The sequence below is a fragment of the Peromyscus californicus genome, unplaced genomic scaffold (genome assembly GCF_007827085.1).
Source record: "Peromyscus californicus insignis strain IS unplaced genomic scaffold, ASM782708v3 Scaffold_4__1_contigs__length_199733344, whole genome shotgun sequence".
Lineage (NCBI taxonomy): Eukaryota > Metazoa > Chordata > Mammalia > Rodentia > Cricetidae > Peromyscus > Peromyscus californicus.
The window spans coordinates 197,932,821-197,950,073 of NW_026294562.1; the positions used below are offsets into that span (position 1 = coordinate 197,932,821).

Sequence of the window (17,253 nt, forward strand, 5' to 3'; positions counted from 1 at the left end):
CATATTATGACATTGAGTTTTTCCTTTTCCAGACATTTCAGTAGATATCCCTGAGTTACTGACTTACTCTGTTCTGGTGAGTGCTGTAAAACGAAGAAAAACTTGGATATGATAATTAATTATCCATTTCTTTTTTTAGAAGAATCAGGAGAAATCTGGAGTTCAATGAAACACACAAACCTCTTTGCAAGATTCTAATACATGAAACTTCAACATGCTTTACATTCTTTGTCAGTGTTGTCTTTCAGGTGTCATGAGAATGTAAGAACCTCCCCCAAAATTTACTTCTTTGGAGACACAGAAGAAACTTCTAATCAACTTCATTAATTGTCCCAAAGCAATAACTGTCATTCCCACTGTTGTTGTTGAAATGAAAACTGCTGTTCAGAAGGGAGGTGAAGTCACAGAGCCTCAGACCTTTATCTCAGAGTTGTACTGCCTACCTACCTCACAGGACTGGATTTCAGGATATTGAGAGCTGCATATAAGGGAGAGAGTTTGGCAAAGGTGATTCAAGTGAGCATTGGGCATCCCATATAGGAAGCAGAGCCAGCAAATAAGGTGTTCATGTCTGGCAATGGATTTTTGGGGTGAGAACAGATACAGTGAAATTTTATTCAAGATATGGGAAAATTTTCTGAGCTGTAAGAAGCAACTAAGAAAATCATCCCCCACCTGCTATTTAAACATCCTACATTTAAGCAATATAATGCAACAAAACCTCAGGTGATTATTTAGTGTTCTAAATAATCAAGAAATTTGACTTTGAAGGTGTTAAATGATTGTAGCTATTGACACAGAAATTTATATTTACACATCAGTCACATGAATCAAAGACTAATTGTTCAGTATGACAATAACATATTCTCGTGTAACAGCTTCATGTGAATAATATAGATTTCATTAGGACAATAGCAATCGTTAAACCGGGAAAGTTGCAGAATGTGGACCTGCTGTGGTGTAAACTTGTTTCTAGGCAGCACTACATCTAGGTCTGGGGCAGGAGCCATGTTTCTCAGAGTCAGGGGTCTTGGCCAATGAGGCTGCTTTCCCTCTTGAACTTGGGAACACAGTGTTATGTAGAAAGTGATGTTGTAATTATGAGTCATGCACATCCCTTATCTGGGACAAATGTGTCTTCTCCTATTTCTCCTGGTTTAGTAACATTCTCATTTCACTGCAACATCAGGATGAGTTTCCCAGTTCTCAATGCAGGATGTTAAGACAGTCCTGAACTTCATTCCTGATAGACAAGGATGCTACCACAGAGCTACACCTGCACCCTAAATTTTCTTTTTAACTTAAGTTATTACAATGTATGGCATTTCACAGTGCTCAGATGATGCTCCCTGAATGTATTTTAGATTAGTTTCTTGCCAAAATCTTGATATGTTATCAATTTTTTGACTCGATCAAGGAATTAGTAAACATAAGCCTTTAACTTGAAATTCATAATTAAATTTCCTCTCTGTATATGTGTGTTCATGTTAAGGTACATGTGTGATTTTAGATGAATTCCAATTGTATTTGGGAGATTGTGTCAGAGAAAGAGAGTATGTGAGGGTCTGTGTTGGGACAGCGAGTGTCTATGTGTGATAGAATATTTTTGTGTGCAAGTGTATGAATATTTATGTGTATGTGATCGTGTGATCTTGTGTATGTGTTTATGAGTGTGTATCTGTTTATGTGCATTTGTGTTTGTGTGTGTGTATATCTTATGATTCTCTCTGTGTGGAGTCAGAGGAGAAACTCAGCTGTCTTTCCTCAGATTTCTGTTTTTATATTTCTTTGTATTTTTGAGATATCTCTAACTCTCTCACTGTTCTAGGCTGGCTGGACAGGGAGCTTCAAGGATCTCCCTGCTCTGCCTCTCCAGTCCTTTGATGATAGCTTTGTGCCACCCACAATTTTTTATTAGCTGTGCAGATGGAACTAAGGTTCTCACATGCACAAGGCAAATTCATCAGCACCAGAGCTTTGTCCGTAACTTGGTAATTTTTATTCCATGCTGTTATATTGAATATTATTTTCCTGAACAATAAGTGAAAGCCAGAGGAATATAGTTCAATATTTCATTTAGTTGGTAGTAGAGTGTGGTCCCTCTGAAACAAGTTTGATGCCAAAATGATTATTGAGTCTGTTCTGTTCTCTTCAATCCAACTTGACCACAGGCAGTTTCTGTTTGTTTGGACTATAATTGGAGCATGGCATTTTAATATAATGCAAGAATCTTTGTATACAATTGCCAGTTATGAAAAGAAGCTGAATATCAACCATATGCTTGAAAGTGTGGCTGACATAGCCTTATGGAGCATAAACTTATGTGAACGTATAACCATCCATAGATGTTCACATTTCTTAAGTGTCCTCACTGCCACAACACTTTCCCTCAGATCTTATCTCAGCAATGAAGACTATGGCATTGTCTACCCCAAACAGTTATTAATATCACAAAAGTTGCCAAATGAAGAGTTTCATGCAGTAATTTGTAGTTACAACTCTGTTTGAAGTTTTCAAGTTAACTCTAGGAAGTCTCCAAACTCAATGAAATCTTTAGTAAGTACTCATCAGACAGAATATGTTTGCAGTTGTTGTGACAAATTTGGCCACACTGTGTGTTCTTCTAAGTAACCCTATGTCTTAAAAAGCAAGTGCTAGCCACTGGAAACTGAAAGAGTGACTCCGGATATTGTAACCAGGGATGGTCCACATATGTCTCAATGTGTCAATGGGGATCCAGACCCTTCTCTCTCTTCCATTATTTCTTCCTTCTCTACACTGAATAAGGGTTGAAGTCCTTCTACCAGACTCTCAAATAGAGGGTTCTTTCCACTTCACTATTGATTTCAAGATGATTCCAAGCCCTTGCCTGCTCATATGTTGGAGTAGTTTTCTGGGACTGTGAACATTCATTTCTGTCCTCACAGGTCTGCACTACCTGCTGTCAGTGTGTCCAGACAAGTTCTCCAGGTGGGTAAACCTTAAGAAGCTGCCAAACATACTGAGTTTTAAAAGATCCTTGGTAAAATTCTGTACTCTGGTGAATATACTTCCTTATTTGATTTCATTATCAAACATCATAAAGTTTTGTAAAGTATCAATAAGTGAAGAATTGTCTTTAGGTGTCAAGGCAGGCAGTGATATGCAAGAAGATGTGAATAAAATCTGATCAGACTTCATCTACCTGGATCAAACTTTGATAAATCTGATATCAGTATATTTAAACACAATATAACTTGGAAAAATGTGTCCTGGTATAATACAATCCCTGGTGCACAAGGAAGCATAATTAGATTGAAACTCAACTAAGGGTACATCTTACTTCTTTCAAGAAGATGGGTTCTGGAGAAATACTGTCTGTATTAGCTCAAGGGCCTAAGGAAGGATCTGGCCTGGTGTCAGTCATACAGATAGCATAGAGGTCATTTGGGCTACTAGTCACCTCTTGGTTTCTGTGATGAGGAGTTGGGGGAGCCTCTGAGTATATAGATAATATATCTCTAGTTATATAGATAATAGGTCATTTAGACTATTAGGTATCTCCGGTCTTGGTTTTGAGAGATTGATATGGCCTGGTTCAACAGACAATGTAGACCTACATGCAATTAATCACCTCCAATTCCCAGCTTTCTGGATAGAAGAAGAAATTTTACATCTTTTCCATTAAGAAGACAAGGTTTCCCTGGATATCTGTGGGTTCAAGGGCCTTTGTTCTCTCAACAAAATAAGTATAACAAAGGATCTGGATGGCATTCCAGTGAGCATCATAATGAACTTACAATTTACATCACGTATATATCCATGGATTTTTCATGATTATGTCATGATCTGTGCCTGTAGTTACATGATATTTGTACTGTAGAGACTCCCACTTCATATCAATCACATTTCAACAACCCTTGGAACAATTCCCATTATTTTTTAGTGATAGGCAATGTTATAAAAACAACAACAAAACAAACAAAAAACCATATAGAACACATAAATGTCTATCATTTGAATTCACAAATGAAACTCAATATAGATCAATAAAACAAAAATTCATGGGGTATGACAAACCCAGGAATCCAGAGGCTTATTTGGATATTTGCTGAAAGTTCCAGGCCAGCATACATTAAAGCATGAGACCCTTACTAAATTCCACCACCAAGAAATAGAAATATGAAATTGTCATTTACCCTTGTACAATCCAAAACTGTGTCACTGATAATAGTGTTTTGCTGTACTAGTGGGTGAGGTGGGATTTGAGGAAGATGAGTTCTTATCTGTGTTAGCCTGTTAGAGACTGGATCACTGCTGACCTGTGTCGTGCTTTTCCTAATTGGGCTCATGATGTAAAAACTCCTATTTTTTCCTATTTTATTTCTATTTCACTGCATATGAGTTTTATGAATTCCTTGATCTTTCACTCACACTACTTCAGAGACAGCACCATGTGAGTATCAGCTGAGGCTTAGCACTCTTAAAGGAAGTATTGGGGAATCTAAAGTTAGATGGTAAATTGTATGGATGAATTGTGAATTTTGAAGGCAAAGCCATAGATTGACATGCAATTTTATATTCTTTCCAGTAACATACAGAATTCCAGTTTCCAAAATACTGGCTACAGTGTGATCACTGTTTTCATTCTGTAAATGCTTGCTTATCCCAATGCTTACAAATAGCTGCTGTTTCCTACTTTATATTTGTGCTATGGCATCATGATCCAAACATTAGATCAAATGAAAGCACTGACATTCTTATCATGTTTATTCCATAACTGAGTGTGTACACTTCAATACTTCAGCAGTCTTACAAAGTTATTACTGTTGCCAAAATAAATTTTATTTGAGGCAATCACTTGGTGTGTTGCACACACTGGCTTTGCAATCTTAAGCACAAGTGATTCTGGCATACCCACATCATAACTATGGAAATTTCAATTCATTTTGCTTAACCAAGTAATTTTTGCAATAATTTATATAATTAAAAGATGCTAAGTGACAGAATGGACCTAAAGGATTTGGCAATAGGAATAGTCTTCTTACTCCAGAGCACAGTTGGAATTCTGGGAAATTTCTCTCTTCTTTCCTAGTACCTCATCCATTACTACATTGGACAGAAGTTAAAGACAAAGAATTTGATTCTCTCACACCTCTTCACAGCCAACTCCTTGATCATTGTTTCTAAAGGTGTGCTAGAGACAATACAGGCTTTTGGGATGAAATGGTTTATCAGTGATTTTGGCTGCAACCTTCTTTTGTACATTCAAAGACTTGGCAGAATCATGTCCATTGGCACCACCACTCTCTTGACTGTCTATCAGGCCATCACCATCAGCCCTAGTGACTCCTGTTGGAAGGATCTGAAAGTCAAAGCTCCAAAGTACATTGGACTCTCCATTTCCCTCTGCTGGATCCTGTGCATGATAATAAATATGATTTTCCCTGTGTATCTATATATCAAAGCAGATAGCAAAAACCTGACACATAAAAGAGATTTGAAATATTGGTCCACTGTAGGTTATAATGAAGTCATGGGCCTGTTGTACACAACTTTCTTTGTATTTCCTGAAGTTTTGCTTTCTGTGACCATTGCCTGGACTGGGGGATCCATGGTTGTCATTCTCTACAGGCACAAGCAACGGGTTCAACACATCCATAGCACTCATGTTTCCACCAGTGCATCCCCTGAGTCCAGAGCCACCCAGAGCATCCTGGTCCTGATGTTCACTTTTCTAGGCTTTTATGCCCTCTCCTCCATCTTACAGGGTTGGAGTGCTCTTGTATATAATAGTGAATGGTGGCTAATGAACACCACAGCCATCATTTCTGTGTGCTTTCCCACATTAGGCCCTTTTATTATGAGACATAACTCCATTGTATTTAAATTCCTCCTTTTCTCCACGAGAAATCAAAATATCACATAATTGTACTATAGGTACAAAGATTTGACAGCTTTTCTGTACATTATCTAATTATTTATTCATTCATCTACTAATTAATGAAGAATCCACTTGTCACTTTAAGGTAAGCTGTAATATGTGTTTGAGCTTCATCTTGTTTATACTGGTACCTATGAAATCATATCAGAAATGAGCAAAACTTATTGACCTGTCATAGATAAACTGTGCTCCATTGACAGAAATCATAAGTACTGTTTCTTGAGGCAAATTGAATGAGTTAGAACTCAAGTCACTCAATGCAAATTTCTAGAAAGTGAGTGATGGAGTAGTATATGCATTAGAGACCTTTGTTAGAAGCAAGCACAAAGTTGTATGGTGGTATAAGCTGATACCCATAAATTTACTTGACTCTACCATGCATATTATTGCTTATACGCAGATATTCCTGTCTACTTTATTGTGTTTGTGTAAGCAAGATGTTTGGAAGACAGTATCTATGTCAATCTCTGGAGCTAAGGACAAAATAGTTTTACTACTAAAGTAAATAAAGTTCACATCTCTTCATAAGTCAAGTGTTGTTACAGTTTTCCTATACATTTTCTTTATAAGATTTTTTTTTTCCTCAGGGATTCTAGTGCAAGGTACTCTCAACTATATGTATCCACTTTGCCTACTTCTCACCTCTAGGTTGGGAAATGGTGGGTAAGAGGAACAGTCCTCATTAGAGTGTTTTTACTGTGAACCCTTCCACAAATAGTCAACACCTCTGTTTCTCTGATAAGAATCTTATGCTTCCATTTAAGTTGTGTTATAGTTTTAAAGAATAATATCAGCTGTTCAAGTATGAAAATGATTACAGCTGTGATTCCAAATAAGATTCAATAAATCCTCAGTCTTTTAGATATTGGGACCTAATTTTCTCTAGGTTATAGTCACTGAATGTCTTTAGAATGAGTGTCTTCTATATAGAATCAGTTAATTTATATCACAGTGCAGAATATTTCAATTATTGAAATAGTTGTGATACTGACAAGAGAAATGTTTTATTTCTTGAAATAAAATACTGTTAACCTATAACATCTCAAGCATATGAAGATGGGATGATAAGAGAAATATATGAAATATATTCAATATTGAATATAGACCCTGTGTACAGCTGTTTTATATGTAGACTACATTTTTTTAAAAATAGCATCTCTTCAAAGTGATAAGAACATATCCATTTAAAAAAGAAGCCAAAAATAAAGGTAGTCAATCTGATCTCAAAGGGATGTAACTTGTGATTGTTTTACAGTGTGGAGAAATTTAGTAGACCCTTTCCTTCCAGGACAAACATATTAAAAAAATCACAATACACGAGTGAAGTCAGGATATAGTAGAACCTTATATATGCTATGATTTTTCACTAGTCACACATAGTACTTGTGACACATTATATAAGCCTGATATGTGAGAGTTTAGCACATGCAATTGGTAACAAAACAGAAGGATGATAATTATATATCAAAATACACGTTTTGTAAGTATCAACTATGTCTAGAATGTTCCATACAGGAGGATAGATCACAGATAACTGACCGCAATTCCTATATGACTGTGCTATGGTCTGAGTGACTTGCACTGGTGTGTGTTGCCAGGATCCAAGTCTAGGACCTGGGTAAAGATTCAGAACTTTCTCCAGCTGAGGAGCCAATGGAAGCCACAGCCAGTAGTTAGCTCTGCTATGCTAGTGCCCATTGCGCCCCAAATACTCTTCTCTGTGGTGCCACGAGAGCAACCTCCTTACAGCTAGAGACAAGTCCTAACAGCCCTTAGGGGATGAGAAATGACCTTCAAGTCCCTCAAAGTATATATCCAGAGAAAATTTTCTAACTCCACTGGAACCTTGGTAAAAACAATTCTCTTTTTCTCTATTTGCTTTAACCAGACTTGACTTTGTGTAAATATTTCTATTCACAGGGTGTGGCAGTTTGAATGAGATCCACTTCCACGGGCTCGTATATTTGAATGCTTTGTCATCAGGAGTGGTACTATTTAAAAGAATTAGAATGATCCGCAGGCATAGCCTTATTAAAGGATGTGTTTCACTGGAGTGTTTTATCTTTTAAAACCCATGCCCAGTCCGGGCTGTCTTTCTGCTTGTGGATCAGTGTTGGGATCAGAATGGCTCTGACCTCTCTAAGATTGCCCCCACCTCCCCTGTTCTGAGTGCACTGAGATCAGGCTATTCTGCGGATGTTTTGCTGTTTGGTATATCTCGTGGTTTGGCAGCTGTGGCTTCCTGGGGCATGCTGACCATTCCATCACCCTGGGTGCTTGATAAACAATTTTGTTTGTTCCTCCTGAAAGGGTATATAAGATGGGGAGGAAAGAATAAAAGGGTCCTGATGCTTGCAACTTGACTAGTGTGTTCTGTGTTCATCCCGACTTCCCTCTCCAGATTTTGGGCTCAATTGCCATGCAGGCGCGGCAGATCAGGATTTAGGTCTCAGCTACTTACCCAGCTTCATGCCTGCCACTTTTCATGCCCTGTGTTATGAGGATAATGGACTAAGCATCTGAAACTGTAAGCAGGCCCCTAACTACATGCTTTCATTTTTAAGAGTTGCATTGGTTATGGAACTTCTTAACAGAAATGCAACACTGAAGACACTGGGTCTCTTGAAAACTCACTTATAATTACACAGTTGGGTGTTGATAACAGTGACACAGGGTAGCTGTGAGTAGTCAGAATGAGAAGGTGGCTCAGAGAAATAGGAAAAAGTAGGCTTCAGGTGATGTGCAGTGTCTGAACCATTATGTACGAGTTTGCAAGGAAAAAGAGAAAATGCCATAAAGAGAAGAAGCTTATTACATGTAGCCAAGGAATTCAACATCCTTTAGATTAAAATGGGCAATGAAGTGAATGGAAGGGTAACGAAAACTGTAAAAACTCTAATGTAGGGAAACACATCCACAAAAGGAATAATTCTTCATCCCAATCTCAGTCATTTTGGCAGTTAAAGCATGGATTAAATTCCAAGTTACAGAGAATAGGAAACTAGAAATGTAAAGGCATATATGAGGAATTGACTATGTCTAGGGTTTAGAGGAATAGTTGAACACTGGTAAATGATGGTTAATGTTATTGAGAGATGTGTATGGTAAGCAACTGTAGTGAACAGTTTTGCTTCAACTAGCCTAAGGTTTTGGGGAACTTGACTAATTAAGAGCTTTTGGCAATTATCCTCTTCCATTTATCTTGAAGAGGAGCTCCCATTGACACAGAATTATTGTCAGTGGGGAGGGATGTTACTGTGATATCCTGGATGTTTTGAGCACTTTACAGACATCTTGAAAAAGGCCACTGCCAAGATGGCTAATGGTAGAGCCACAAAATTTCCCTACAGTAGGCCTTGCTCTATCACAACTGCCCATTCATGAAGCAATGACAAAACTTCCCGTCTTCTATAACTCCCTTTAAAACAATGCCTGTAGAAACTCCTCTAGACTGTACCTCAGGTGTTTAAATGTTGTCAAACCTGTTCCCTGCTACAATTCCTATCTTACTGATTTTCTATAGCTGTAATAATATAACAAGATCAAGGCCACTTACAAAAAAACACATTAAATCTGGAAGAAGCTTATCATTAGCTTGAGAGTCATTAAAAGATATTACAGTGACTTCTGCCCCATTGTCTACCAGACCCCTGGTGGGTCCGCCATCCAGGTAGATGGTCATCATGGGAGAGTGGGGGAAATATTGTAAGGGTCCAGAACAGTCTGGGTTTAGAGGGACCCCCTATTACTTGCTGGGCTGAGGGGTGCCCCTCCTCAAGGAACTTGTGGAGAGCTCCTGAAATTATGTGCACAATGAAACCCTTTTTGGCATTTGGAGCATTTGGTCTTGGGCCTAGCTTTAGGAGATTCTCTATGAAGGTGCCCTGTCTGACCACAGCACTAGCAAGAATGGTCAGGTGGGTTGGGAGAGGACTGCCCATGAGCCTTATTATTGGAAGTTAATAATTTCATTGAGGGAGGCTGTAAGGGCAGCTATGGGTCCTATCTGGGGGTTGAGATGGCAAGTAGCGATCATCCATTTATGGATGTCTTCATTATGCATTCCTGCAATTGCATTGCAGGTAGGGGCATTAGGCCCTTCCCATGTTAATTGCTTAATGAACATCTCCCTGGTTAGGCCAAGATCCACCCATTTCTCCACTGCCTCATTGACTCAGGCTAAGAAGTCAGTAAACAATTCCCTGGGCTGCTGTATCAGATTGTGAAAGTATGCAGTTGGATCCAGAGGAGCGCAGGATTTCAAGGCTTTAAATGCAAGTTCAGAGACATGCTGAAAATAGGCATGCAGGGCAATTTGGGCTTGGGTCATGGGACTAACATGCTGGTCAGCATGTCTAGGGAAATAGCAATATTATATTGAATATTTAGGCATGCCTGCACTTCAATTTGTTCTTCATAGGCTGCTCACCAATTAAGAAAAACAGCAGGGTCCAGTACTGTTATCATTAAATGGGACCAATCATAATAGGTTTGTAAATGCATTGCCCATTGCTACAGCACCTGTTCAAAATATGGCAAGTCAGGATCTGATTCATTAGCGGCTTTACAAATCAAAAAAAGATCGATAAGAGGAGTGAGGAACCGAGGCTGGTTGGCTGTATTAGGTCCTACATTAACTGGAAAGGTGAAAGGATTAGTAGAGTGATGTTTAATTGTTGAGGCTTGCATAAGGGACTCAGGTGCCAGATCGGGACAGGCTTTAATTATTGAGGGTGATTTTGCCTTAAGGGAATCACAGCGATGTTCTGCAGGGCATGAGGATGAGGGGAGTTCTGGCCAAGGATACAGAGTTCCCTCTGTAAGAGGTGAGGCGGGAGGGGATTGTACAGGAGGTTTCTTTGGTGGGTTGTCCTCATCCTCTGAATCCAGCTCTACATATAGAGGCAGAAAGTCAAGTGAGAGGGAATCCATGTTTTGTGTTTTGCAGTGGTCATTAAAGTCTTGAAGAACATCATCAGTGGTACCTGATTTTGTACAGGCTATGATGCCCAGCAATATAGGTACAAATGACACGTGGGGATTTCCCTTCCCGAACCTCCATTTTTCTGGCCAGAAACAAAATACCTATCCAGAGAGAAGGATGGCAGATATTCTCAAGGGATAACCAGGGTGCTGCGGCAGAGGCTTCAGCCCCAAAACTAACTAGGTTTGCAAACTTGGCTTGAACATCTCTGGTCTATAAAAGAGCTCTAGGTGCTAATATCTGAGGTTCTTTTTAGGTAGCAGGAAAGTTACTTATCGTTAGTTAAAGGGAGGGTAAAAATGCCCTCTCCTGAGAATGCTTGAGATGGCTGTCAGTTGGAGTGAAAAGCTGCAGCAGCCTGGGAACCAAGACCCCTGCTCTCTCCTGATTGCAACCACAGTCACTGAACCACATGCTTCTGGCGGGGCTGTCAGTCAGCAGGAACTGAAAGTGCCCAGGGTCCAGGCACTCTCTCAATAATGATTGCAGTCACCAGATGACACAAGACACAGCGGGAGGGAGCCACCTCCTCTCTGGCACCGAGACCAGGTGGGCAAGAGAGAATGTTCGAGTTTCAGGTTGTCAGCTCCTGTCCACTGTGGTGACTGGGCAGGCAGGAGAGAGTGCTCAGGTTTCAAGCCAAGCCGCCTGCCTCCATTCAGGTGCTGCTGGCATAGCAGGAGTGGGAAACAGTGTGTGGGCTTATCTCGGTGGGTGGGTGGGGGTGGAAAAAAAGGGGGCAGTCATTTGCTGCCACGTGGGAGTTGGACTTATCTCAAAATGGGTGGGGGAGGCACAGCGCATGCCCACTGCTTTTGTAAGTTAGTTGCGGGAAAATGGAGAAGTGTTAACAGGCACAGTCTTAAAGCCTGGCCATTGCCACCTGTCCTAACTACAGGCTGGCCTTAAGAGGAGGAGGAGGAGGGAATGCCTGAAACTCCCTTAGTTGAGAAGCTGACTCTGCTCAGGAATGTGCAACCATCCATGCTTGGGCACACTGACCAGCCACACCACACCACGCAGCTACCCTGGCAGCGGCTGTGACTCTTGCTTGGTGGCACCCAAGACAGGCAGGCTTGGGGACGCCACTGGGAGGGGCCCCAGGCAGCTGGCAGCAACAGTATGCAGGATTATCTCGGTGGGTGGTGGGTAGGGGAGAAAGTGTGGGACAACATGTGTTCCCTGCTGCCTGGGAGGTGGGCTTATCTTGAATTGGGCGAGGGTGGGTGGGGAAGGTGGGAGATGACAGACAGTTGAACGATGGAACTAGAAAAACTGGCCTACCATGAGAGGAATGTTCCTGTTCCTCCCACGAGGAGGGAGTGGGGAATTTCTGCAGGGGGTAGCCAGAAGCCTGATTGTGAATTTCAGAGACTGGCCACTGCCCTTTGGTTTTTATCTGGTGGTCATGTAACCAGATTCAAGAATATAGTGATAGACTAAGGGCTTTCTACCACACCCCACCAGGGCTGTTGGGGTCCTTCCAGGGGGCAGAGATTCCTTCAGTCTCTCCTGGAGAGTAGCCTCAGGCAAGAGACTTCAGTTGGGTCAGAGCCATAGAGGGTCCCTCGAGGTCTGGGGTCGGGAATGAAAGAAAAATCTTGTGTTTGTGATACTGAGTGTAAGTCACTTGCCCACACTGTGCCTCTGGAGAGAAAAGACCTTTCAGGGGGTCAGTTCTTGACTCCATTTCCTGGGTGGTTAGCCCTTATGTGGAAACACTGGGATGAATCAAAAATAAACAGTATGCACCCTAAAAAAGAGTGAGGAGAAAGGAATGGAGAGAGAGAGAGAGACAGAGAGAGAAAGAGAAAGAGAGAGAGAGAGAGAGAGAGAGAGAGAGAGAGACAGAGACAGAGACAGAGACAGAGACAGAGATACCCAAACCTTCACCAGGTGGCAGGGAAGAACAGGGAGAACTGAGTGAGAACAGGAGTCTACTCACCCAAAAAAACAGCCAGAGGGGGCATGTCATAATGCAGAGTCAAAACAGGAAACAGGACATCAAGTTAGACAATAAAAATGAAAGAAAAACACCCAAAAGAGAAAGTTAAGGAGGACCCAGAGCCATAGGAAGGGGTCCATGCAAGTCATATTGGGCACCAAGATGTTGCTAGCTTTGCAGCTGGGATCCCACTGTCTTTGATCCTAGGGGCAGAGGATGAGCAGATGCAAAACCAATGGCACAGGCTCTGGGAGGTTTGCAAGCAACCTTGTTTATTAAACAAAGGGCTGATGTGTTTATATGGGTGCTGATTGGCAGGCCTTGCCTCTATGGTTGTTGTGGCATTTCTTGATTTGGCCCTGGTTCATACTTCCACAATTGTCATCTTGGGAGTCCTGTTTCAGGCTCCTCCGGTTCAGGGCATTACTGCACATGTCACAGCTTTTTCTTGCTTGAGGCTTAGACTATTCATCTAGTGTGTGAGCCTTATCTGCCTCAGAGGAATATCATTTTTTTTCTATGTATATGATTCTCAAGTAGTCCCTAAAACACATAAATGGATCGAGACATTTATGTCAATTGTCTAAAGAACCTCGTAACAATGTCTCAGTATGCATCTCTATTAATATTCTCAAGTATTCAGGCTTGAGCTCATGATAGGTCTTTAGAGTGACCAAATACATTTGTATCCAAAATACATTAGAGTTACCAAATAAAAACAGATCAAATGCATTCAATGAACCTTTTCAACAACTCACATTCTTTTCTTGTGACATATTAATTTAAATAAAATAAATATTTTGGAGTTGTAGGTCCACAGCTCAACAGGTGAAACCCACCTGTAAGATAAAGAGAAAAGATACTGGCTGGTATAACTTTCCCAGGAATACAGGATGTGAGGCAGCAGGATTGCTAAAATTGCTGAAGAGCCTGACCCCATACATTTTACTGTAGCCATATTTGAGCACAGCACAATTTTGGAAAAATGTTTTCTCATAACAATAAACTCATTCCCACATACACAAGAAACTTAAGGCAGGTTTACATTTAAATTCTTTACCAAATTCATCAGGCTTCTTTCAAAACTATGGGTACTGTTGACTCAGATAGTGCCCACGATTTAGTCTCTAAGAGATTGGCTGAGGTAAACATAATGCCTGTGGGCGTCAAGATTGACTTGGCCTTAAGAAAATATTTGAAGTAACCTAGACTGTTGTAAAGTACAAATGATGTCTCTCATGAGGATGAGTTTCATGTCCTAGAAGTAGTCCTCAAGGTTTTAAGGGTATAAGGTACAGGAAAAGTAAAACACAAATTCTGGACAATACAGGAGAGGCCTGACTTTACAGGTGGCAAAGAGAAACCAGTATGCTAACTCCACTTTCCCCAGAATTCTGGACAAACACCTGAGCACCTTATTCCATCAAAGAGATAAGCTGTGTGTTTAACCATCCTGGTTTCTCCAGGGCTCTTCTAGGTACACAAAGGCTTTTTGACCCTCTCTAGTCATCTGCTTTAAGGAGCTGACAGCCAATACCAGATGTGCCACTGAAGTCATAAAGGGTCAAATAAATCCTCTTACCCTGGATGTCTGGGAAAAAGAGACAAATTGACTACAAACCTGCAGTCTACTTACTATGTACTTGTTGTAGGAACTGTTGCCTTCCTTAGGAGCCTTGAAGAGTGGGGTCCACTTTTTCTGTTGGAACTGAAGAACACCCAGTTTCAGATACTATCAAAATAGATTCCATCTCCATTCCCTATTAAGTCTAAAGTGTAACAGCCCAGTCAGTACAGAATGTTTAAAGATTTCTGTCAGCATGACTCAGTGTTCAGAATAAACTCCATGGATTCTGGTATGAATATAATCTTATGGAAATACTTGAAAGACTTTTGTGTTTTAACGTATATGATAGACCACTGTCCCTCTGAATTACAAATTTCACTTATCAGAAACTCTCAGAGTGACTCCCATGCTCTTGGATTCAAGACTGGTCCACAAGTCTCACACTGATCATATCATGCTCATTATTTATTTCACTTCACCTCCTACATTGTGTCACAAACTTTGAACTGAGGCCCATTAATTCAGTTCTCAAACAGGTATACATGTCTCATTTATAAAAGTAACTCCAAGTTCTTGACATTTCTTAGACTGCTGCCACTATATTTTGTTTTCCTTCAGAGCTTAATTTTCAGAACCTTCATCTGAAGAGACTATATACTGGAGTCAAGGACTGGGCATATAAATCTGGCAGCCATTGGAAGCTGCTTCTATACTCACTGTCTTTCATAGTTCTGAAAGGTGCCATGCATGTTAGAGAGGTAGGAAAAAACCAACAGTATTACTCATCTGGGAACCCTGTAAGTTACAAAAATACCTAGCCTGACAAGATTTTCCCACTGATACAACAGTTGCCTGAATGCTATGGGAATAAACAAGGATTTTCTGTTTGGATGTAAGCCCTGCTCCAAAAGATGCAGCTCATACATGGTACTACTAACTGGAACAAAAACTTGTGCCAGTGTATGTCATAGGCACTGGGACAAAGCTAATAAAATAATTATGTTAAATAAATAGGGCAATCATTATCCTCTAAATTCTTATGTTTATACTCATAGATTAACACATCTCTCAAGCCTCACCAGGAAAACTTATTTTGGCAGTAGATGATTTATATACAGATTCATAACTGGTCAATGTGTACTATACAATGAAATACTATAATGGAGTAGGAAAGTTTCTCTGGTCCTGTCAGGCCCCCGCAGTCCCATGGCCCTCTTATAAAATAACCACTCAAAAGATTATATTAATTATAACTGCTTGGCCATTAGCTCAGGCTTATTACTGACTAGCTCTTACACTTAAATTAACCCACAATTCTTATCTATGTTTAGCTGCATGGCTTGGTCTCTTTTCTCAGTTATACCTTGTCATCTTGCTTCCTCTGTGTCTGGCTGATGACTCCTGACTCAACCCTTTATCTTCCCAGGATTCTCCTCATCTGCTTACCCTGCCTATACTTCCTGCCTGGCTACTGGCCAATCAAAGTTTTATTAAACCAGTGTACAAGGGCATTATCCCACAGCATTGCCCTTTTTCTATCTAATCAAAAAGGAAGGTTTTAACTTTAACATTGTAAAATTACTTGTAATAGAACATTTATCAAGCCAGAATTACAGTTGTAATATCTAGCCTATTTGCATTTAGCAAAATTAAAGGAAATATCCTATATATCCTATATTTGTATGTCTGAAGTTTCATATCTAATTTATCTTTTATCATAACCAAGGAAAATTATAACTATAACTATCTAGTCTTCAACTACATCAAAGACTCCAGGAGGATATAATATTTCCTAAGTAAACAGGAAGAGCATTGTAAGCAACTTCAAAATATCTAGAATGACAGAGACAGCTGGCAGCCTGGACAGTCACCCAAAGTTCCTCTGTGATGTTAGGGCTTCCATCTTCAGCCAATAAGCCTAGCCTCTCAGTCCCTTTTCCCTGTGTCCTGTAGAATGTATGGCAGTCTCCTCTGAGAAGCAGGAACCTGAAGAACCATTTTGCCCCATTTTGGCAAATTCAGTGGTCATTTTCTTATGGGTCCTGCATGTCCAGTTTATACAACATGTTATCTATCAGTAGTCCAGGCAAGAGTAGCCTCTTGCCCAAATATCTATTTTTGCTAAGATGAAGATAAACTCCATATAGAGTGTCTTTGATGCCAATCTTTCTGTTTGAAGTAAATTGGTGCTACCAGGAGCAGGCATGACTCATTGTCCAGAAAGTCTAAGTTTTTAAAACATTTGAAATGTCATATTTTGTGGGTCTTTGGAGTATTTGAAGATTACCTACCTAATTAAATTATATCTATGTACACCTAGAAAACTTAGCTAACATGACTGTAAGTTTGACTACCATCAACTAATTATTAATCTGTATTTCTTACTTTTCATTGCAATTTAAATGAGTTACATGAACATAATACCTTTAATAAGAATATATATATATATATATATAGTATAACAAAATAAACTTTAAATTTGTATCAATAAACTGAAATCCATAGCAATGTAAAACATTTTAAACAAATTATTACTCTTTATCCTATCATATCTATAATATACCCTTTTCTTCTTTAGAAAGAGATTGCATTTATAATCAACCTCCTTTAAATAAAAATAAACATTTGTAAGCAATATTTTGGGAATTTGGGTATAACTTCTCATACTACTTCCTGCTGGATGGGGGCTCTGGCACTCTTATGAGGACCCTGAGAAAATTAAGAATTTTGATCAGGTCCAGACTGGAGTAGTCTGTGAGGCTGCACTGTCTGAGCCAGTTGCCTTGAAGCTGATCTGGATGTTGGAAAATCTGGAGATCTCTCAGCGGGTCTTA

The 17,253-nt window shown here is 39.9% G+C and overlaps 1 pseudogene; it reads left to right on the plus strand.

Annotated features, from left to right (window-relative positions):
• Positions 1-4,987: 4,987 nt before the first annotated feature.
• On the plus strand, positions 4,988-5,908 carry LOC128124344 (vomeronasal type-1 receptor 4-like; annotated as a pseudogene).
• The last annotated feature ends 11,345 nt before the right edge of the window (positions 5,909-17,253 follow it).